Raw genomic sequence first — 22,080 nt, forward strand, 5'->3', positions numbered from 1 at the left:
CATTTCTAGGTCTGAATAGAAACCTCGGTTTAAATACGGACCCTTTGAAATCTAGGCTTGAATATTGACTCTCATTTCCTGGCTGTGTGACCTTGGCAAGTTCTTCTTTGTGATTCCCAGGGCATATGACCACGGAACATGGTACGTGATGGTAAGAATTAAACAGACAACATATGTAAATAAATTGGTACATATTAGGTCCTTGGTAAATGGTAGCTATTATTATTTTCAAAATAATCATTTCATTAAATCGAAAGAAGGGACTTGAAAAGACGACCAAGTTGGAAAACATTCTGGAAACCTCTCCAAAGGCAACTTTTCCCACTTCCACGACATCTATTAACTTTTTCGTGTCTGTGGCAGGAGTGTGAGGGCCCTTTCCAGGGGAGGTGAGAATGAACAGTTTCAACAATGAAAAGTGGTAGTAGAGTCGCTTTCCTCCTCGGCACTATGTAGACCAACACAGAGCCTGGCTCTTTCTGGACTCAAATAGAAAGGAGGTCTCTGCTCATGATTTCATGGTATCAGCTTTGTAGCATGCAGCTGGATTAATTTTTATGAGCCCTTAGAGTATATCATTTACCAAGCTGTAAGTGCAATCAGGTTGCCTGACTTCCCAGAAACTAGGTTCATGAGATAGTGCTGAGCCTTTCCAGGTGAATGAATGACCAGCATGAAAACCCTTCCTAGCCCTTCACTGAACCGTGGCTCTCGAGGGTGTAGTTCTGCATGTATCACTGGGCCGCAGAAATGCTTTCCAGTCCAGCTCACAGCGCTACGCACACAGCAACTCCTTCTCCATCTGAAGAGGACATTTATAGGGCACACACAGCTGTCCAAAGAGGAACAACTCGTTCAGCAGTGCACTTTAGGCTTGGCTTTTGTGAGAGAAGAGTAAACACGAGCTTTGTGGAAGTTAAAGATAAGAAAATACTGCGTCCTGGCTACAGGTCCAAGTCCAATCTCTTACACTCACAGAGCCCGTCCTTTGAGTCATCAGCACAGAGCTTACCAGTCCTCGCAAGTAAGAGCATTCTCTCAGAATCTCAGGCTCTGATTCTAATCCTGAGTTAGGCTAGACAGCACACTTGCCACCACCCCGTCTTCGGCGTCAGGAGCTGATGGGCCAAATGTATATCGGGTTCATAATTGCTGGGATGATTTTTTCACATTCAATTTTGCATTTTTTCTTTCTTTTTTTTTTTTGAGACGGAGTGTCACTCTGTCCCCCAGGCTGGAGTGCAGTGGCTCAATCTTGGCTCACTGCAACCTCGCCTCCTGGGTTCAAGCAGTTATCTGCCTCAGCCTCCTGAGAAGCTGGGATTACAGGCACACACCACCACGCCCGGCTAATTTTTTGTGTTTTTAGTAGAGATGGGGTTTTGCCATCTTGGCCAGGCTCGTCTTGAACTCTTGCCCTTAAGTTATCCACCCTCCTTAGCCTCCCAAAGTGATGGGATTACAGGCATGAGTCACTGTGCCCAGCCTGGATCTTTATCTTCTATAATTTTGAGAGAATAGAAAAGCAAGGTACAAATGCACTTTATAGCACTCTATCAGGCACTCTGAAAAAAAAAGTGAACTGTCAGGCCAGGCACAGTGGCTCATGTCTGTAATCCCAGCACTTTGGGAGGCCTAGAGGGGCGGTTCACTTGAGCCCAGGAGTTCAAGACCAGCCTGGGCAGCATAGCAAGACCCCATCACTATAAAAAAAAAAAGTTTTCTAAATAGAAATTATAAAGTAACTTAAGGGTATAAGTTGATTGTTTGTAGGCCAGGTGTGGTGGTTCACGCTTGTAATCCCAGCACTTTGGGAATCCGAGGCAGGTGGATCACCTGAAGTCAGGATTTCAAGACCAGCCAGGCCAACATGGTGAAACCCCATCTCAACTAAAAATACAAAAATCAGCTGAGTGTGGTGGCACACACCTGTATTTCCAGCTATTTGGGAGACTGAGGCAGGAGAATAAATTTAATCTAGGAGGCAGAGGTTGCAGTGAGCCAGATCTCACCACTGCACTCCAGCCTGGGCGACAAAGTGAGACTTGGTCTCAAAAAATAAATAAATAGTCCGGGTGCAGTGGCACACGCCTGTAATCCCAGAACTTTGGGAGGCCGAGGGAGGCAGATCACCTGAGGTCAGGAGTTTGAGACCAGCCTGACCAACTTGGAGAAACCCCATCTCTACTAAAAACACAAAATTAGCCAGGCGTGGTAGTTGGGTAGTAATCCCAGCTACTCGGGAGGCTGAGGCAGGAGAATCGCTTGAATCTGGGAGGTGGAGGTTACAGTGAGCTGAGATCATGTCATTGCACTCCAGCCTGGGCAACAAGAGTGAAACTCCATCTCAAAAAATAAATAAATAATAAATAAATAAAAGTTTAAAAATAAAAAATAATAATTGGATTGTTTGTAAAACAAAGAAAGGATAAATGCTTGATGTGATGATACCCCATTTAACTGATATGATTATTATGAATTATATACCTGTATCAAAATATCTCATGTACCTCGTAAATATATACACCTACTATGTACCCACAAAAATTTCAAAACACAAAATAAAATGAACCAAGGACTTTAGCAGATGCATCACTAAAGAAGATTTAGGCTCTATCACCTGCCACCACTGCCAGGGCCAAAGTGGTTCACTGAGCTGTGAAGACAGATTCCAGATGCTGGGAACTCACACCTCCAATCTCAGATGCTGTGTCCAGCAAAGGCTTCGTGGTTCTGGCCTACAGTGGCAGGCTGGACACCTCCTGCATCTTGTTGTGGCTGAAGGAACAAGGCAATGACATCAGTACCTACCTGGGCAACACCAGCCAGAAGGAAGACTTCGAGGAAGCCAGGCACTGAAGCTTCGGGCCAAAAAGGTGTTCATTGAGGATGTCAGCAGAGAGTTTGTGGAGGAGTTCATCTGGCTGGCCATCCAGTCCAGTATGCTGTATGAGGACCACTACCTCCTGGGCAGCTCTCTCCCCAGGCCCTGCATCACCCGCAAACAAGTAGAAATCACCCAGCAGGAGGGGGCCAAGTGTGTGTCCCATGGCACCACGGGTAAGGGCAATGATCAAGTCCTATTCAGCTCACCTGCTACTCACTGGCCCCCCAGATGAAGGTCATTGCTCCCTGGAGGATGTCCGAGTTCTACAATCAGTTCAAGGGCCACAACAATCTGATGGAATATGCAAAGCCACACGGGATTCCCATCCCAGTCACTCCCAGGAACCCGTGGAGCATGCATGAGAACCTCGTGCACATCAGCTATGAGGCTGGAATCCTGGAGAGCCCCAAGAACCAAGCGCCTCCAGGTTGCTGCATGAAGACCCAGGACCCATCTAAAGCGCTCCCAAAAACCCTGACATTCTCGAGATTGAGTTCACAAAAGGGGTCCTGGTGAAGGTGACTAATGTCAAGGATGGCACCATCCACCAGACCTCCTTGGAGCTCTTTGTGTACCCGAACGAAGTCGTGGGCAAGCACCATGTTGGCCGTATTAACATCATGGAGAACCGCTTCATTGGAATGAGGTCCCGAGGTATCTACAAGACCCCAGCAGGCACCATCCTTTACCATGCTCATTTAGACATTGAGGCGGTCACCAGGAAGTGTGCAAAATCAAACAAGGCCTGGACTTGAAATTGGCTGAGCTGGTGTACACCGGTTTCTGGCACAGCCCTGAGTGTGAATGTGTCCGCCACTGCATCACCAAGTCCCAGGAGTGAGGAGAAGGGAAAGTGCAGGTGTCTGTCCTCAAGGGCCAGGTGTATATCCTCTGTGGGAGTCCCCTCTGTCTTTCTACAATGAGGAGCCGGTGAGTATGAATGTGCAGGGCAATTAGGAGCCAATCGATGCCACCGGGTTCATCAACATCAATTCCCTCAGGCTAAAGGAATATCACCATGTCCAGAACAAGGTCACTGCCAAATAGACCCCTCTACAATGAGGAGCTGGGGCCTCCTCACTTTGCAGATCCCCCAAGTACCGGCACCAATAGTTGTGATAATTTGTAACTGTGGCTTGTTCTCCCTGGCTGGTAGCGGACTGGGGCTGCCAGCCTCCAGTTTTGTTCCCTGGTCCCCTTGAAGCCTGCAAAAGTGGTCAGCGAAGGGAAGGGGGAGAGGCAGCTGCAGTGGGGAGCCATAAAATGACAATTTTTAAAATATACATTTATAAAAGAAAAAGATCTACAAGAAGATAAGCCTATGAAAGATGCTCCACATCACATGTCATCAGGGAAATACAAATTAAAACAACGATGAGATATGCACCTATTACAATGACCAAAACCTGGAAGGCTGAAAACACCAAATACTGGCAAGAATGTGGAGCAAGAGGACTCTCCTTCACTGCTGGTGGAAATGCAAATCGGTACAGCCACTTCGGAAGGCAGTTTGCAGTTTCCAACAAAACTAGACATATTCTTACCATACACTTCAGCCGTCATGCTCTTTGGTAGTGACCCAAATGAACTGAAAACTTATGTCCACATAAGAACTTGGCTCACCGCAACCTCTGCCTCCCGGGTTCAAGCGATTCTCCTGCCTCAGCCTCCCAAGTAGCATCACTGTCTTGGCCAGACTGGTCTCAAACTCCTGACCTAAGGTGATCCGCCTGCCTTGGCCTCCCAAATTGTTGGGATTACAGGTGTGAGCCACTAAGCCCTGCCAAGATGTATTTCAGTAGGTGAATAGATAAATAAACTCTGGTACATCTAAACAATGGAACATTATTTAGCTCTAACCAGAAATGAGCTATCAAGCATGAAAAGACATGGAGGAAACTTAAATGCATATTACTAAATGAAAAACGCCAATCTGCAAAGGCTACATATTGTATGATTCCAACGATACGACATTCTGGGAAAGGCAAAACTACAGAGACAATAAAAAGATTAGTGGTTGTCAGGAGTTGGGGATTAGGGGGAGGATAAACAGGCAGAGCACAGAGAATTTTTAGAGCAGTGAAAATAATCTGTAAAATTCAATAGTGTTGAATAATTCAAGGCATGTCATGCATTTGTCCAATCCCATAGAATGTACAACACCCTCATACGCAACTATCAACTTTGGGTAATAACGGTGTGTCAGTGTAGGTCCGTCGACGGGAACTACTGTTTCACTATGGTAGGGGATGTTGATAATGGAAGAGGCTATGCATGTGTAGGGGAAGGGAGTATATGGAAAATCTCTGTACCTTTCTCTCAATTTTGCTGTAAACTTAAAAATGTTCTGGCCGCGTATGGTGGCTCACACCTATAATCCCAGCACTTTGGGAGGCGGAGGCGGGCAGATCACCTGAGGTCTGGAGTTTGAGACCAGCCTGACCAACATAGAGAAACCCCATCTCTACTAAAAATACAAAATTAGCCAAGCGTGGTGGTGCATCCCCGTAATCCCAGCTACTCAGGAGGCTGAGGCAGGGGAATCACTTGAACCCAGGAGGCAGAGGCTGCAGTGAGCTGAGATCGTGCCACCGCACTCCAGCCTGGGCAACAAGAGCAAAACTCTGTCTCAGGAAAAAAAAAAAAAAAAGTAAAAGGACATGATTAGAGAAAATTCAAACAGCACAAGTCACCAAATTCCTAAAGGAGTGATATCTATAGTTGCCTATCAACGTGTTAATGTGGTGGTGTGGAGGCCTGGCTACACCCAACACCTACCTGGGAACCAAACAATTCCAATAACTAATCCTCCTTTTAATTCCTAGAGTTGTTGCTTTTCTTTCCCACACCTTTTTTTACTCTCCCTCCCTCCTGGAGGAGGAGCTGAGACATCTGCAGATACACCTTCCTGGGAAGGTAATCGGCTAGGTCAGCTAGGTTGTGGGAGTTTAAAGTCCAGCCCAAGCCCTCATCCTTATCTCATTGTCAATTGTCTTATGAGGAAATAGTCCAGGCACAATAGCGTCTTCTCTTCTTCCAGGTCATGAGTTATTTCCTTATAAATCTTTTCTAACCAGTCTTACCCTTAAAACAAGAGCTGAAGAGCAAACCTGTGCCATTCTTGATGTGAGATGGGGAAGATTTGGAGGTACTGACCTGTGAAGTTTCCATTAATATGTAGCCATGAGCAGTGGCTCACGCCTGTAATCCCAGTACTTTGGGAGGCTGAGGTGAGTGGATCACCTGAGGTCAGGAGTTCGAGACCAGCCTGGCCAACATGGTGAAACCCCGTCTCTACTAAACACAAAAAATTAGCCGGGCGTTGTGGCTCATGCCTGTAATCCCAGCTACTTGGGAGGCTGAGGCAGGAAAATCACTTGAACCCCGGAGGTGGAGGTTGCAGTGAACCAAGATTGAGCCATTGTACTCCAGCCTGGGTGACAGAGTGAGAGCCCATCTCAAAAAAAGAAAAAACGAAGGAATTATTCTCCTCATATAGTTGAGCATAAATTCAGCTAGCATGGACTTGGGGATCTGCTAACAGGCCTCCATAATATGTGCACAATATGTCCATCCATAATGCATAAATATGGAGTGCATACTGGGAATTACCTGCCTAACACGTCTTTTCTAAGAATATATTTCTTCCCCACCCCCACTCTCACAACTCCCACTCAGGTACATTTTTACCATAGGAGTCATTCTACACATACGTTAGGGCCCTGTTCCCCGGTCATTGTTCATTCATCCACAGGTTAGCACTGGACTTAAGCTGGGCCACAGTCCTTCTTTGTGGCTCATAGCCTAGGGATGACGGGCAAGTTGAACTAATCTCTCTTCACTGGCTCCACATTTATTAATAGATATGAACTCACATGCTCCTGGCAAGCTGAGAGAAGAAAGCCACTCTGAAATGAGAGAGTGAAGCCAACATTCAGAGGGGAACATGAGATGAGAAGAATCCTGACAACCTTCTAGTGTCTGGCTTTCAGCATTCAGAACCCAGCTGCATCTCTGCTCTTCCTGTGTCTTCATTATTCAATTATTCCTAGAATTCTATTTTAAAAACAAAAAACAGATCAAAAGAAAATACTGGAATCAGTTGAGCACCGTGGCTCACGCCTATAATCCCAGCACTTTGGGAAGCCAAGGCGGGCAGATCACCTGAGGTCAGTAGTTCCAGGCCAGCCTGACCAACATGGAGAAACTCCATCTCTACTAAAAATACAAAATTAGTCTGGCGTAGCAGCAGGCATCTATAATCCCAGCTACTAGGGAGGCTGAGGCAGGAGAATCACTTGAATCCAGGAGGCAGAGGTTGCGGTGAGCCCAGATTGCGCCACTGCACTCCAGCCTGGGCAACAAGAGCGAAACTCCGTCTCAAAAAGCAAAAAAAAAAAAGAAAATACTAGAATCCTTCTAATCAATTGCCCTTCTTGCATGAGGTAGTTTATGTTGGGTTTCTAACATCTACAACAAAAAGTTCCTAAAAATTATATAGAATGTGGTGCTCTTCAGTGCTCAGATTGTGTGCTAATGAGACATCACCTGATCACTGGGAGAAGAAAGTGAGATAATGAACACAGGAATGCTTTGTCAGCTGTACAACATGATTCACCAATGACTCTTCTGAAGCCCTTACATTCAACTGACTGAAAATAAAAATTTCTGCTTAAAGACCAAAGGGTTTGCCAAGCTTTATAATTTTCTTATTTTTTCATACTTTTTGTAATATCACTTTTTTTGAAATCTTGAGAGTTACCCAGTCTCCTTTAGATTAATAGAACCTTGACTACAGAAACAATGCATGTTACATAGGCACAATAATACCATTTGTAGAATGGCCAGCTGTGGCACTTTTGCACCCCTAATGCCTGGACTCTTAGGGATCTGTGAAGTGGGCAAGGCATTCTAGGGCTATTTTTAGCATTTTGAAATCTCTAGCCGGGTGCAGTGGCTCACGCCTGTAATCCCAACACTTTGGAAGGCCGAGATGGGTGGATCACAAGGTCAGTAGTTCAAGACCAACCTGGCCAACATGGTGAAACCCCATCTCTACTAAAAATACAAAAAATTAGCTGCGCGTGGTGGCAGGCACCTGTAATGCCAGCAGCTCCGGAGGCTGAGGCAGAGAATTGCTTGAACCGGGGAAGCAGAGGTTGCAGTAAGCCGAGATCAAGCCACTGCACTCCAGCCTGGGCGACAAAACAAGACTCCGTCTCAAAAAAAAAAAAAAAAAAAAAAACTCTAACGACAATTGTACTTGCACGATATATCTGTTTATACAAGTTAACCATAACATCATATTTCTTTGCTTTGTGCTAAAATTAGATCAATTCAGTCTGCCAGCGACTAGCTCATGTTGCCCAAGTTCTAATTGGCTGTTGACGATACCTCTGGCATTGCTCTGGTGAAACTTGTGGATCAGACTGTTATCAGGTGGTAATATCCAAACAATACCCATAGTAGAATAGACCTGCAGGGGAGCACAGGGGTGAACAGCTGAAACTAAGGAACCTGTGGCAGTGAATATTGCCTATACATTGCTATGTTTACATATCACTGTGAATGAGATAAATATGTTTCTATTTGCTAGGAAAAGGTGTTCAAAACATGAGATAAAAGGGGCGAACAGGTTGGGTACAGCGGCTCATGCCTGTAATCCTAGCACTTTGGGAGGCCGAGGTGGGCAGATCACGAGGTCAGGAATTCGAGACTATCCTGGACAACATGGTGAAACCCCATCCCTATTAAAAATACAAAAATTAGCCAGGCGTGGTGGTGTGCACCTGTAATCCCAGCTATTGGGGAGGCTGAGGCAGGAGAATTGCTTGAACCCAGGAGGTGGAGGTCGCAGTGAGCCGAGATCACACCACTGCATTCCAGTCTGGGTGATAGAGCAAGACTTCATCTCAAAAAAAAAATGGGTGGTAGGGGAAAACAACAAGGGGCCTTGGGTGAGGAATGGTAACTTCTGGTCTACGATACTATCTAGGATGGTGGCTCCCTTGGCGTATTCCCTAGAATACTGATTCTGGGGTATTATAAAGAGTTACAAAAATAAGAGTTACATGTTTTTTTAAAGGGATATACTCACTATACTTGGGCAACACGGAGTCAAACAAATTTGTTTGTTTTTTTGTACGATTTCTCAGAGCCTTTAACACCTTTGCACTTGGTGAATCTCCAAGAGGAAGTTAGTGTCTCCCAGACTTATCTGACCATAGAACCCTTCTTGTTTGAGGCATGTAATGAGACTAGTATTCTATGAAATAGACTTTGGGAAAAGCTGGTCTAAAAAACACTCATTGAGTGCTTCCTATTTTTAGGACCTGGCCCACATAGACACTGCCAAACAGAGCTGGCTCTGTCAGTTGGCAGAGTCACCTCACCTACCACCTAAAGAGCTCTTCCACCTCCCATCAAACCGCCTTCATTTCTGTCATTAAAATGTCATATCGGCCAGGTGTGGTGGCTCACACCTGTAATCCCAGTGCTTTGGTAGGCCGAGGAGAGTGGATCACCTGAGGTCAGGAGTTCAAGACCAGCCTGGCCAACATGGTGAAACCCCGTCCCTACTAAAAACACAAAAATTAGCCAGGCATGGTGGTGTGCCTGTAATCCCAGCTACCTCGGTTGAGGTGGGAGAATTGCTCGAACCTGGGAGGCAAAGACTTCAGTGAACTGAGATCACGCCATAGCACTCCAGCCTAGCCAACAGAGCAAGACGCTATCTCAGAAAAAATAAATTAATTAATTAATAAATAATAAATAAAGTGCCATGTCTTTGGTTTTTTGCTAATACTTTTGCTAATCTAGTGCCCAATATAAATGCTCCTCAGAAGATGCGTCAAATTTCCTCAATTATTTCCAGGGCAAAAAATACCTCTAATAGCAGAGCAGGGTGAATTAATAACCCGGAGTAAACTAAGTCCGTAGCAGCCAAATACTCAACATTTCCCAGTCTCCAGCTGGATTCCAACATTCTACACCATAATATATCCGTTTGCTTTAATATACACTGTTTTGTTTGTTGCTGTTGTTGTTGTTGTTTTGAGACGGAGTGTCACTCTGTCACCCAGGCTGGAGTATAGTGGTGTGGTCTCGGCTCACTGCAACCTCCACCTCATGGGCTCAAGCGGTTCTCCTGCCTCAGCCTCCCAAGTAGCTGGGATTACAGGCACCTACCAACATGCCTGGCTAATTTTTATATTTTTGGTGGAGACACAGTTTCACCATGTTGGGCAGGCTGGTCTCGAACTCCTAACCTCAGGTGATCCTTTTGCCTTGGCCTCCCAAAGTGCTGAGATTACAGGCGTGAGCCATGGCACCTGACCAATATACACTGTTTTAAATGATTTGGCAGCAAATAGAGTAGGTACTGTGATAATATGCACCAAGTCATAGCCTGTGGCTATAGGTAACCCATTGTCCAGCTGACTGAGAGACAGGTGTTGGGGAGGGGGCATGGGTGAGACTTCAAGGAGGAAGTCAGAGTCCCCTTGAGAGGGGAAAGACACTGGAAGGGGTGGTAGGTGAGTACCAAGGCATGAGTACAAAGCGGGAAGATGGCCAGGTGCGGTGGCTCACACCTGTAATCCTACCACTTTGAGAGGCTGAGCTGGGTGGATCACTAGGTCAGGAGTTCAAGACCAGCCTGGCCAAGATGGTGAAACCCTGTCCCTACTAAAAACACACAAATTAGCCAGGCGTGGTAGCAGGTGCCTGTAATCCCAGCTACTTGGGAGGCTGAGGCAGAAAATTGCTTGAACTCAGGAGGTAGAAGTTGCAGTGAGCCGAGATTGCACCACTGCACTTCAGCCTGGGCGACAGAGCAAAACTCCGTCTCAAAAAAAAAAAAAAAAAAAAAAAAAAAAAGCCGGACGATGCGCCTGTAATTGTGTGCAGCCTCATTCAAGTGGGAAGTGGCACTGCCACAGCCAGTACTTGAAGCGGTGGTGGATCCTTCCTCAGCAGGCTCTATTTCCCCTTCCCTCCTTCCGATAAGGAAGGCCGCTCTGTGCCCACAGTAACCTTTTCCATGCTTCCTTTTTCCTTTTCTATTCCTTAACTTCATTTTTGTTATCCCCTCCACCCATTTTCTTTATTATTTTCTCTTCTACTCTCCCCCAGTCCACGTAAGATTTACCATTGTCTAGGGGTGGGGGGATGGGCAGATAAGGGTGACCAGGATCAAAGATGTGCCATCTCTTTGTGATGAAGGAAACAATTTCAGTTCTTTTAATTTCATTCCATGAGATCTAAATGGATATGAACACAGTGGTGAAGAGCAGGGGGAATAACATTCGGCCACCTTTTCTTCCACTCAGTAATTACTGGTATTGATGCCAGCATTGGAAGGCGGCTTTTGACATCATCAAGTTCTGGTGGTTTTCAAGCTTTTGAAATTGAGGAACACTGTCAAATTGTCAAATCAACTTATCTCGGTTTTTGTTTGCTTTTTTTTTTTTTTTTTTTTTTGAGACAGTCTCGCCAGGTGGAGTGCAGTGGCACAATCTTGGCTTACTGCAACCCCTGCCTCCCGGGTTCAAGCGATTCTCCTGCCTCAGTCTCCCGAGTAGCTGGGATTACAGGTGCCTGCCCCCACGCCTGGCTACTTTTTGTATTTTTAGTAGAGATGGGGTTTCACCATATTGGCCAGACTCGTCTCGAACTCCTGACCTCGTGATCCGTCCTGCTCAGCCTCCCAAAGTGCTGGGATTACAGGCGTGAGCCATTGCACCTGGCCTAAAATCAACTTATTTGTAACAAAGAAAAATAGTTTTTGTTTTTGTTTTTGTTTTTGTTTTAGTGTATGGATGTAACTATTATATTAAATATTCAGGACCCATGAAACACAGCAGAAAAAATCTTCATCTATGTCTCCCTTCTGTCCCTGCATGCCCATTCTCTGAGGCTGCTATTTGTCTTTGGATAGAATTTAGTGCCAGCTTTTTCTGGTCCCTTTTAGATCTAAAAAAGAAAAAAGGACAGCCGGCTGTGGTAGCTCACACCTATAATCCCAGCACTTTAGGAGGCCAAGGTGGGCAGATCACCTGAGGTCAGGAGATTGAGACCAACCTGACCAACCGGGAGAAACCCTGTATCTACTAAAAATACAAAAATCAGCCGGGTGTGGTGGCATGCGCATGTAATCCCAGCTACTTGGGAGGCTGAGGCAGGAGAATCGCTTGCCCCTGGGAGGCAGAGGTTGTGGTGAGCCAAGATCACGCCATTGCACTCCAGCCTGGGCAACAAGAGTGAAACTCCATCTCAAAAAAAAGAAAAAGAAAAAAGGGAAGTCCTTTGCCCACTGTATTCCCTCAGTTTCAGTTCAGTTATTAATCCAATGAGTCCATTGGAATGAAAACTCTCAGCTCCTTTCAAAATTTATGCTTCTCTGCTCCCCAGTTAGCACTGCCTCAGGCTAAGCTCCAGCAATGAGAAAGGGAAAGGAGCTTTGGGTTGCTTTATTCTTATTCTATTTTTTTTTTTTTTTTTTTTTGGTACAGGGCCTTGCTCTGTCACCCAGGCCAGAGTGCAGTGGTGTGACTGCTGTAGCTCACTGCAACCTCTGCCTCCCAAGCTCAAGTCAACCTCCCACCTCAGCATCCTACAGGCTACGCCACCACACCCAGCTAAGTTTTGCATTTTTTGTAGAAGATGGGGTTTTGCCATGCTGCCCAGGCTGGTCTCAAACTCCTGGGTTCAAGCCATCCACCCACCTCGGCCTCCCAAAGTGCTGGGATTACTAGCGTAAGCCACTGTGCCTGGCCTAGAGTATGTGCAGGCCAGAAACTGTCTCCTCCTGGTTTACAACCCGATGTCCCCAATAAACCTCTCCTTTCTACTATTTAGCCATCAAGATGGTCTTTTGGAAGATAACTCTTTCTCTCATGGGTTCTTGGGAGACTCTCACTTCTATGACTTTCACTTTCATAAGTGGATGTCTTCAAGATGGATGACTGAGTCTTCCATGAGTTCCTACCTCCGACCTTTCTCAAACTCCTGACTTTTTTTTTTTTTTTTTTGAGACGGAGTTTCGCTCTTGTCACCCCAGGCTGCAGTGCAATGGCACAATCTCAGCTTACTGCAACCTCCGCCTCCTGGGTTCAAGAGATTCTCCAGCCTTGCCTCCTGAGTAGCTGGGATTACAGGCATGCACCACCACACCCGGCTAATTTTGTATTTTTAGTAGAGACAGGGTCTCACCATGTTGGCCAAGTTGGTGTCCAACTCCTGACCTCAGGTGATCCACCTGCCTCATCCTCCCAAAGTGCTGGGATTACAGGTGTGAGCCACCACGCCCAGCTCCTCCAGCCTTTCTCTACTGAGGTCTCCTTGCTCTCCTAGGTAGCTCTCAGAGGTGGAATCTAAGGTAACCCCCCAGGCTAGCTCTTTCTCTTTCTTAGTTTGTATCTGGTCCACAGAAACATGCCCCTCTGGCCTTTCATACAAAGGGAGTACAGTTACTTTCTCAATTACAGTCCTCCAGGCCACGTCTACAGCCTTCTGCTCCAGATCTCTTAAGATGGAACCAATCAAATACTGGTCCACTGGTTCCCCTCACACTGCAGGGGACACAAATCAAGTACTCTAAGTGATCAGGGGAAGCCCTTTTCACTGGTCATAGGGCAAGAAAAAGCACCCCCTTTTCCCTGCTTCAAGGAGAAATGGTACTAACAGCACACTGACAATTCTCTGTAAAGATCTAAAAATCTTCCCATTTGCAACTCCAGTCTTGTTTTATTCCAAAGTGGGTGACAATTGCAAAACTTATTTACAGGCCAGACGCGGTGGCTCACCCCTGTAATCCCAGCACTTTGGGAGGCCGAGTCAGGCAGATCACCTGAGGTCGGGAGTTCGAGACCAGCCTGGAGGATAGAGCAAGACTTTGTCTCAAAAAAAAATAAAAAATTAAAAATAACTAGTTTTTGACATCTTTTTGTTGGTTCTGCCCAATAGGTTTCTCCTACGATATGTTTTGAGTTCACATTTATAACATTTGAACTAAGATAATATTTAGATGAACTCTAAATATTCAGGAATTTGAAAATATTAAAAATCGAAAGTAAGAGTTAAAAATGATTGCTGCCAGGCATGGTGGCTCATGCCTATAACCCCAGCATTTTGGGAGGCTGAGACAGAAGGATCGCTTAAGCCCAGGAGTTTGAGACCAGCCTGGGTAGCAAAACATGATCCTGTTTCTACAAAAAAGACATTTTAAATTAGCTGGGCTTGGTGGCGCAAGCCCTTACGTAATCCCAGCTACTCTGGAGGCTGAGGCAGGAGGAGTCCTTGAGCCCAGGAATTTGAGGTTACAGTGAGCTGATCACATCACTGCCCTTTAGCATGGGGGACAGAGAGAAACCCTATCTCAAAAATCAATAAATAAATAAAAATAAAAGATCGCTGTGGTCAAAGGTCAGCCTCCACCTCCATGAAATCAGTCAGGCATTTGCAGAATCTTTGAAATACCTGCATGGAGTCATCCCTCTTGACAAACACTAATCTTGTTCAGGTTTTTGCGATTTGAGATGAGTAACCTGAGGCCTAGATGAGTTAACAGATTTACAGAGGATCACATAGTGATGGGCAGCAAAATAATGACCAAAAAACGGTGCCTGGATGCCTATTCCTGTAAATTGATTGCCACTTGTGACCAGATTCCATGACCCTTTCTTTTTTTTTTTTTTCTTTTTTTTTTTGAGACGGAGTCTCACTCTGTCACCCAGGCTGGAGTGCTGGGGCCGGATCTCAGCTCACTGCAAGCTCCGCCTCCCGGGTTCACGCCATTCTCCTGCCTCAGCCTCCTGAGTAGCTGAGACTACAGGCGCCCGCCACCTCACCCGGCTAGTTTTTTGTATTTTTTAGTAGAGACAGGGTTTCACCGTGTTAGCCAGGATGGTCTCGATCTCCTGACCTCGTGATCCGCCCGTCTCGGCCTCCCAAAGTGCTGGGATTACAGGCTTGAGCCACGGCGCCCGGCCGATTCCATGACTCTTAGAGAGAGGTATGTACATGTTGGGCAGCCCCTGTGGCTCTACAGTCAGAAACCTGGCTTCAAATCCTGGCTCCTTCATGTACCCCTTGAGTGATCCTGGGCAAATCTGTTATCTTCTCTAAGTCTTGGTTTTCTGTATGTAAAATGACATTGATACTGGTATAAAGAATAAAATGGGTAATTTATAGGAAAGTACTTTTGAAACTGCTACGTGTTAGGTGAATGCTATGGTTGTTATTATTATGGTATTGGGAGTGGAGATAACCATGGTTTCTTCAGGATAACCTTAGTTTTAGAATTATTATGAGACTTATTATAAGATCGCTAATTTATAATGGTGTTTAGTCATAAGAAATGCATAATCTAGGCCGGGCACCCAGGCACGGTGGCTCACGCCTGTAATCCCAACACTTTCGGAGGCCAAGGCGGGTGGATCACCTGAGGTCGGGAGTTTGAGACCAGTCTGATCAACATGGTGAAACCTCGTTTCTACTAAAAATACAAAAATTAGTGGGGCGTGGTAACAGACGCCTGTAATCCCAGCTACTCAGGAGACTGAGGCAGGAGAATCACTTGAACCCAGGAGGCAGAGGTTGTGGTGAGTCGAGATTGCACCACTGTACTCCAGCCTGGGTAACAGAGCAGAACCCCATCTCAAAAAAAAAAAAAAAAAACCAGAAATACATAATCTAAATAAGTTCCGAAAGTTAGTTTTCCATATAACCTTCATGCAATTGTAAGTCTATACAACCTTGCCTATTAAAAAAGAATTTTAGGCAGGGCACAGTGGCTCATGCCTATAATTCCAACACTTTGGGAGGCCGAGGAGGGCAGATCACAAGGTCAGGAGTTTGAGACTAGCCTAGCCAATATGGTGAAACCCTGTCTCTACTAAAAATACAAAAAAAAATTAGCCCGGCCTGGTGGCGCATGCCTGTAATCCCAGCTACTCGGGAGACTGAGGCAGGAGAATTGCTTGAACCCAGGAGGTGGCGGTTGCACTGAGCTGAGATTGTGCCACTGCACTCCAGCCTGGGCAACAGAGAGAGACTTTGTCTCAATAAATAAATAAATAAACAAATAATTTTAAAGAGAGTAGAAAGCATGTGTTACACTAATGTTATGATGTTAAAGAACAGTAAAGGAAATATACATTTTGTGTATATTCAAAAGCTGAGTAAAACAGCTAGATAAATAAACAAATTGAGATTACAAGACATCACGAAAGAAGGCACAGATGTCACCACGGGCCTGGGCAAAACAGTAACCAAAGCAAGAAGATATTTGCCTGCCACTAGGCTGTGGAAGAGGACAGTCTTTCTCTGAGGAATCTCTGTAATAGGCCACAAGGCACCCACTTCAAAGTCACATGGTGCCTGAAAGAGTCTCTGACACACAGAGGAAAAATGCACACCAGGTGGCTCCCCCAACAGGAGTTCCTGGAACTAATCAATGTCAAAGGCACGGAGAAAGTCAGGGCAGGTCAAGGAGTGTCTTACTGAGGCTCAGAGGGAAGGCCGCTGGCAGAGGCTTCTTCCCCGAGCAGGAAACCACGCCCTTTATCCCTGCTTGATCTCTTTGGATTGCAAAATATATGCAATGCTCTTGTCTGACCTAAGAGCCCTTCAGAAAGAGGGAAGGGTGGGAGGGAGGAGGAGCACTCAACGGGGGAAAAACTTTAATCTTCTTTGTTACCATTTTCTGAGAGAAGTGAGAGAGATCAAAGGCAAGGGTTTCACTTAGACTGGAAAGCTGTAGTTACCATCTACTTTCAGCCTTCTATAGGGGAGTGCATGGCCAATCTTAAATTTGTTTTTATTTATGTTCAGTAAAAGCAAGAGGAGCAAGTTTGGAATTAACCATGAGCACTGACCTAAATGATCCACATGTGGAAGATGAATGCCTTGTGCAGCATGATGCAATATTATACAGGTAAACCAAAGGGTGTGGTGGCCAACAGGCAGCCCAGATCCCTTTATCTCTGCTGCTTCAAGCTACTTTATCTTGCATATTTTCTCAACATAATCATACATGCATATGCTAAATCATTTGTGTTGGCTGCTACAATGTAAAAAGAACATGTTCAAAGGAGGCACACTGATTTTATTTTATTTTTTACTTAAAGAGTTTTTTTCCTGAGCAGTGGCTCACGCCTGTAATCCCAGAACTTTGGGAGGCTGAGGCAGGCAGATGACTTGAGGTCAGGAGTTCGAGACCAGCATGGCCAACCTGGTGAAACCTCATCTTTACCAAAAATACAAAAATTAGCTGGGCGTGGTGATGCATGTCAGTAATCCCAGCTACTTGGGAGGCTGAGGCAGGAAAATGACTTGAACCCAGGAGGCGGAGGTTGCAGTGAGCCGAGATTGCGCCACTGCACTCCAGCCTAAGCAACAGAACAAGACTCCTTCTCAAAAAAAAAAAAGCCGGGTGCAGTGACTCACACCTGTAATCCCAGCACTTTGGGAGGCCAAGGTGGGTGGATCACTTGAGGTCAGGAGTTCAAGACTGGCCTGACCAACATGTTGAAACCCCGTCTCTACTAAAAATACAAAATTAGCCAGGTGTGGTGGCAGGCGCCTGTAATCCCAGCTACTTGGGAGGCTGGGGCAAGAGAATCACTTAAATCTGGGAGATGAAGGTTGCCATGAGCCAAGATCGCACCACTGCACTCCAACCTAGGCAACAAGAGCAAGACTCCGTCTCAAAAAAAAGAAAAAAAAAAGACTTTTCCTTGAGTACTATGTTAGAGAGGCTCTGAGGACCATCTCTCTACTAGTCTACGAGTCTAGTTGTCCACGAGTCTAGTCATTCTACTCTGAAAGGCTAAACTTGGCTTAGCCCAGGTACCGTGCAGTTCATTCAGTGCATTTGGGAGAGTCCTGAGCATCCAGGCAGGACATGATCAGTGCAATTGAATGAAAATGGAGAGAGCAATGAGCATTCTGGAAAATGGCCTTGAGATTAAATCAGTGTTCAGTCAGCATCCATTTGCCAAGCTGGGGGTGAACTCTGGATATCCTCTGGATTCATCAGACTTCACTGAGCCATTATCTTCCCTCTGTGACTATGAGCCTGTCCACCGGAGATCTGTGCTCCCCCGGGGAAGGAACCTGGTTCCTGGAACATAGTACTGGCTCAACAGACATTGAACTGTTTGATCATCAAATCCTAAATGTATTTTTTGTCTAACCATTTTCCCTTAATTTACTTCCTAACTCCCCCAGGGACTACTGCTATATAGTCAGGAATGAGTGAATGAATGAATAAATGGATATGTTAATAAACATATTATTTGTTGTCTGATTATACATAAAAGCATTTGTATAGTTTGTGAATGTAATAGTGTTTTCTTCCTAATGTTGTTTGCTTGAATATGGTGCCGTTATTCATTATGATAAATGTATCTTTACATTTTTAAGACTTTGTGCTATTTACAAAATGCTTTCTTTTTTTTTTTTTTTTTTTTTTTTTTGAGACGGAGTCTTGCTCTGTCGCCCAGGCTGGAGTACAGTGGCCGGATCTCAGCTCACTGCAAGCTCTGCCTCCCAGGTTCACGCCATTCTCCTGCCTCAGCCTCCCGAGTAGCTGGGACTACAGGCGCCCGCCACCTCGCCCGGCTAGTTTTTTGTATTTTTTAGTAGAGACGGGGTTTCACCGTGTTCGCCAGGATGGTCTCGATCTCCTGACCTCATGATCCGCCCGTCTCGGCCTCCCAAAGTGCTGGGATTACAGGCTTGAGCCACCGCACCCGGCCCCTACAAAATGCTTTCACATACATTATCTTATTTACTCTTCACAGCAGTGCTGCAAAGTAGATATTATTGTCTCCCAGTTTAGATAAGATAGGTGATTTGTCCAAAGTACGCAATGAGCACAGAGCTGAACTTGAACCCAAATTTTGCTACACAGGCCAATAGCAGTCCTTTTCCCTAGACTGAAAGGTGAGTAAGCAGGCAAAGGTTATATTCATTTGTAAACGGATGCTTGTTTCTAAAGATATAGCATAGCATGCACTGCCCACATAGGGGAAGTGCCATCTCTAAACTCCTGGCAGGCTCTCCCACCAAGCACCTGGCTTGTCTCTGGCTACACCTGCTTTTGAATGCACAGCTGGCCTTATGCCAAGTCACTCAACAGAACTTACATTTGGCTATAGCTACTTGATACTAAAACAACCAGTGAAAAGGAAGAAACTTCAGGTAATTAACCAGTTATTATTTTGTCTACACAATGACAACCTTTGGGGTTGATTTTTTGTCTTTAAGTTAAGTTGCTATATTCATGGAAATACCACAATTATTTCTTCTCCACTTGAATGTCAGTCCACAACCAGGAAGCCAGCAGGCTTGAACAGCAGGAGTCAATATTTAAAAACTAGGTCTCAAAATGTAGCCTGCGTCCTAAGGCTCCTACTGGTGCTCTTTTCTGTGCTAATGATCTCTGTTGTTGGCATTGCTGCTGAAGACACACTTAGTATCCTAGAGCTGTAAGGACCTTTGCAATCATTTAGTGCAGTAGTTTTCAAATTTCAAAAAAGTGGTACTGAATATTTTATTTAAATGAAATCTAACATTGAAGCCCAATCAACAAAGCAAATCCAAGCCGATTTGCTTTGGCTGAAGGGGAGATTGTGATAAACCTGAGGGAGCCTGCTATAGTTTGGATGTTTGTCCCCTCCAATGATCATGTTGAAATCTTATCCCCAATATTGGACGTGGGGCCTAATGGGAGGTGTTTAGGTCATGGGGTTAGATCTCTCATTAATAGATTGATGCCCTTTCTTAGGTGGGGTCGGGGGTGAATGGTGTGTTCTTGTTCTGTGTTCCTGTGAGAGCTGGTTGTTAAAAAGAACCTGGCCCCTCCCCCACTCTCTTGTTTCCTCTCTCGCCATGTGACCTCTGCACACACTGTTTCCCCTTAGCCTTTGGTCATGAGTAGAAGCAGCCTGAGGCCCTCACCAGAAGCAGATACTGGCACCATGCTTCTTATATAGTCTGCAGAACTGTGAGCCAAATAAACCTCTTTTCTTTACATAAAACCCAGTTTCAGTTATTATTTATTTATTATTTATTTATGTATTTATTGGTTTGAAAGCCAGAGAAAGTCTAAGTTTCCTCTCTTCATAATCCAGAAATGTCTGGTATAAAGGAAAAAAAAATTCCATTCCTTTTTCAGCCCACAAGTTTGTAAAGGTGTGTCACTCTGTAGTCGTGCTTGACTTGCTTTAGTAGGAATGTGGCTTTAAGATGTTGATCTCTGCTCTCTCACTGACCACCAGTTCCTGACCATCCACTTCTGCTCAGGCACCCATGCTATTTGCTCTTTTCCAAAAGGGTCTCCTCCAAGTCCTTGGTTCCTTCCCAAATTGTAAGAGTACTTTATTCAACACCCCATTCCTAGCCTCCCAACGCAGCCTGGACTCAAGGACCAGCTACATTCATAGTTCACAGACTTACCCACTCTAAACTTACTGTCGTGGCTTGTTTACCTGTTTGTGTATGCCCGAGACGCTCCCTGGAAGCATCCCAACCTTCTAGTCTGCTGGGATCACCCTTTCCTTTGATATTTACATAAAACAGCTTAAGTCCCCTCCCAACTTATAAATGAGGTTTGCATCCACCCCTCCACCAACACACACACTTTGTTATAGGAAAGGTAAGTAATTAAATATTTATCTTTCAAAACACAGGGCTCATCTCATTTCCTTCCTAGAGACCATCTGGCTATAACCTGTCTCCTCACTGACCTTGACTCCAAGTCAACTCTGACTTGGTTTCTGGTTGCCTTTTTGATTGTCATGGAAAAATAGAACCACACTTTTCTCTGGAATAATGCTGCTGTTGGTGATGACAGCATCAAAAGATAGAGTCACAAAGAACACCAGGCTTCTCAGCATCACCTCATCCCCTAGTTCCCCACATATTAGTAACACAAGACTACTTTATGAACTGACTGTACTGAAGATTGGAGGACAATTAGTGGGAATATATCTACAACTAGATGCCGAATTTATTGTTTCCAGAGTCCAAGGAAAGGAGATTATATATATATATATATATATATATATATATATATATATATATATATATATTTTTTTTTTTTTTTTTTTTTTTGAGACAGAGTCTCGCCCTGTCACCCAGGCTAGAGTGCAATGGTGCCATCTCAGCTCAGGGCAACCTCCACCTCCTGGGTCCAAGCAATTCTCCTGCCCCAGCCTCCCAAGTAGCTGGGATTACAGGTGCGTACTACCACTCCCAGCTTACTTTTTGTATTTTCAGTAGAGACGGGGTTTCACCGTATTGGTCAGGCTGGTCTCAAACTCCTGACCTCAGGTGATTCATCTGCCTCAGCCTCCCAAAGTGCTGGGATTACAGGCATGAGCCACCATGCCTGGCCACTAGTCCTGTGCTTTTTCTACTGGATTTTCATTTTATCTTCTCCCAAGTACTGTGAGATATTCCAAATACTCCAAGTACTCCCAAGACAAGGCATATTGCCAGTTATCTTTCAATATCTGACTTCCCCTTCCACAGACAGTTTCCACTGAGCCCATGGCTTCCTAACTAAAGACCACTGCTTTCTCTAGCCACACTTGCAGCCAGAGGTGGCCATGTGACTAAGTTTTAGCCATGAAATGTGAGAAGGTGGTAGGTGCCCTTTTTGTCAGTTTTGCCCTTACAAAGATGGTGTATGCCTGACCCTTTACTTCCTTTCTGCTAGCTATGAGATGGGCAGAATAAAAGTAGGCATCTTAAACCCAGAGATAGCTGGGTGTAGTGGCTAATGCCTATAATCCTAGCACTTTGGGAGGCCAAGGAGGATGGATTACCTGAGGTCAGGAATTTGAGATCAGCCTGGCCAACATGGTGAAATCCTGTCTCTACTAAAAATACAAAAAAATTAGTCGGGTGTGGTGGCGTGTGCCTGTAGTCCCAGCTACTCGGGAGGCTGAGGCAGGAGAATCGCTGGAACCCGGGAGGCGGAGGCTGCAGTGAGCCGAGATCATGCCACTGCCCTCCAGCCTGGGCGATATAGCAATACTCAAAACTAGAGCAAATCTCAAAAAACGAAACAAAAACAGAGATGAACTACCTATTTCCAGACAACTATGGAGAAAGAAACAAGCATCTACTGGAGGCTGAGACAGGAGAACTGCTGGAACCCGGGAGGCAGAGGCTGCAGTGAG

General features: G+C 45.3%; 1 pseudogene; it reads left to right on the forward strand.

The window, feature by feature from the left end:
* Window positions 1-750: 750 nt before the first annotated feature.
* Window positions 751-3,934, forward strand: LOC112619370 (annotated as a pseudogene).
* Window positions 3,935-22,080: the final 18,146 nt, after the last annotated feature.

The sequence above is a fragment of the Theropithecus gelada genome, chromosome 2 (assembly GCF_003255815.1).
Source record: "Theropithecus gelada isolate Dixy chromosome 2, Tgel_1.0, whole genome shotgun sequence".
Classification (NCBI taxonomy): domain Eukaryota; kingdom Metazoa; phylum Chordata; class Mammalia; order Primates; family Cercopithecidae; genus Theropithecus; species Theropithecus gelada.